At 39.0% G+C, this 2,451-nt stretch overlaps 1 pseudogene; it reads left to right on the forward strand.

Moving 5' to 3' along the window:
* Positions 1 to 1,036: 1,036 nt before the first annotated feature.
* Positions 1,037 to 1,697, forward strand: LOC101411387 (26S proteasome non-ATPase regulatory subunit 10 pseudogene; annotated as a pseudogene).
* Positions 1,698 to 2,451: the final 754 nt, after the last annotated feature.

A 2,451-nucleotide genomic window follows, 5' to 3' on the forward strand; every position in this document is an offset into this window, starting at 1 on the left:
CTTGTCCTAGGGCTTTGATTTTTTAAACTTTATTTTGAATAGAAACATTTACTTTGAATTTCAATTAATACAGAAGCAGGTTATGAAATCTGTATTTTGGTCAAAGGGAATAAGGACTGAAAACATTGAGAAGTACTGGGCTGAATGGACTGTAAACTCTTATCCAACTCAAATGTTAAATGATTCTAATTCCATTTATTTTGTGGTACCATCTAGAATTTCGTTTGCCTTTATTTTTTTGTCCCACAGTACCAACATCTCTCGTATTTGGTAAGTTTTGCTTTCTAAAGTTTATATATGCATGGATGGATACATTTACACTAAAAATAAAAAAGGAAAGTTAAATATTTCAACATTGTATTTTGTCCAGAGGTAGAAGAATGATTTGAAGGTTTTCTTTGAGGTTCTTCCAGTAGCAGATTCTAAAAGAAAATAAGGGCCACCCAAATAAAATGTTACTGTGACAACCCCAAAACGTCTTTTGTTTGCTTTGGTAGACATTTATTCTAAAGAGCATATTACTAGAACATATGTTTTCAGGCTGGAGGTGAAACAGAAACTCCAGGTAGAACAATGGGAAGGAGAAGCAAATCCTGTAAATTCAGTGAGAAAAATCAAAGTTGTGGCTACACCCCCTTCCTCCTCCAAAATCTGGCATCTTGGAAATAGAATGAACTTTCATTTAGTTACATAAATGATTTCCAAATGGTTTCAGGTGTGTATGTTGGGTTGGAGAGGTGGGAATAGAAGGATATTTTTTGTTAAAAAGCAGAACAGTAAAGGTATCAAAGATCTTGGCTACTATTTAGGTCAGAGCTTCTTTCTTCTTTTCCTGTCTCCACTGGAAATAAATCACCAGGCCTTATTTGTTTTTAATAATACATAGTGATCACTAACTGGGTAAAAATCAATAAAATGACTTTATTATAAGCACTACTACTACAAGTCCTTTTTTGGGGAAAGACATGGGTTCCTTTGATAGCGCCTTCTTTTCGGTAGTTAGAAGAACCGTGGAGCAGATCCTGTGGAGAGCAGAATGGAGGGCTGTGTCTAACCTGAGGGTCTGCATCTGGCCTGCAGTGGGAAGCTGCAGGAGTTGAAGGAGAAGATCCTGGCCAATATCCCTGGTTACTAGAACTGACCAGGACAGCAGAACTGCACTGTGTTGGGCATGTTCAGCTGGACATTCAGAAAATGTTGAATTCTGTATTCGACTTGGAGTGCGAGTGAATGATAAAGTTGATGTAGGCTGGTCTCCTCTCCATGTTGCTGCTTCTGCTGGCCGGGATGAGATTGTGAAGGTCCTTCTGGGAAAAGGTGCTCAGGTGAATTGTTGTCAATCAAAGCGGCTCTTCTCCCCTGTATTGTGCATCTTCCAAAAACAGGCATGAGATTGCTGTTATGTTATTAGAAGGTGGGGCTAATCCATATGCTAAGGACCATTTGGAGGCTACAGCAATGCACCGGGCAGCAGCCAAGGGTAACCTGAAGATGCTTAATATCCTTTTGTACTACAAAGCATCCACAAACATCCAATACAGGGAGAGTAACACAACACTTAGCCTGCGATGAGAGAGAAGAAGCAAAATTCCTGGTGTCCCAGGTAGCAAGCCTTTACATTGAGAATAAAGAAGACATACCTGCAAGTGGCCAAAGGTGGACTGGGTTTAATACTCAATAGAATGGTAGAAGGATAAGCAGCTTGGATTTCTTCTTTGTGTGCGTTGTAGTTATCCTCAGTGTCCTGGAAACTAATGTACTTCTGCACAAGACATCTGTGTATGATGAAGTTTTTCTCACCTTTAAAGTCTTATAACTTGTTGAATATGGTTCCTGTGAAGGTAGTTATTCTAAGCTTACAACATGCTTTCCAGTCAATGAGTAACTGTTGAGTGTTCTATTGTTGTATATTATTCTATAGTAAATTTTGTCTAATTTTGAGTAAGTGATTCTGTGGTCATTGTGAATACTCAGCACCCTCCCATGTACCCTCTGTTCTCCTCTGAAGCAAAACAAGCCCAGTAGCACCAGGGCAGTTGTTTGGCCAAATGTTTCTAGGTGGATTCTAGAACGCTCCTCCATACAGTTGAAGTCTTTGCTTTTCAAGCTTACAAAGAGGCCTATGCCAATATTTTCTGTTTCTTCAATTCATAAGATTTAATTTATTTTTGTTATAAGAGAAATGCTTATCTTTTTTGGTGGACCAAACTTTAAGTTGGAGGGCATGCTGTCCAAGTTTGGCATTTGTAAATAAATAAAATAAAATACTGAAAAATTAAAAAAGAAAGAAAGTACCGTGGGCAGGAGTCAGAAGACCTGGATTTGCAATGTGGCTCTGCCACTCACTAGTTATATGACCATGAGCACGACAATGAACCTCATAGAGCGTATGTCCTTCCATAGAGTGGAGTGAGTAATACCTGCTCTGCCCATATCCCAGGTAACTGTTGG

Source organism: Dasypus novemcinctus, chromosome 29, assembly GCF_030445035.2.
Source record: "Dasypus novemcinctus isolate mDasNov1 chromosome 29, mDasNov1.1.hap2, whole genome shotgun sequence".
Classification (NCBI taxonomy): domain Eukaryota; kingdom Metazoa; phylum Chordata; class Mammalia; order Cingulata; family Dasypodidae; genus Dasypus; species Dasypus novemcinctus.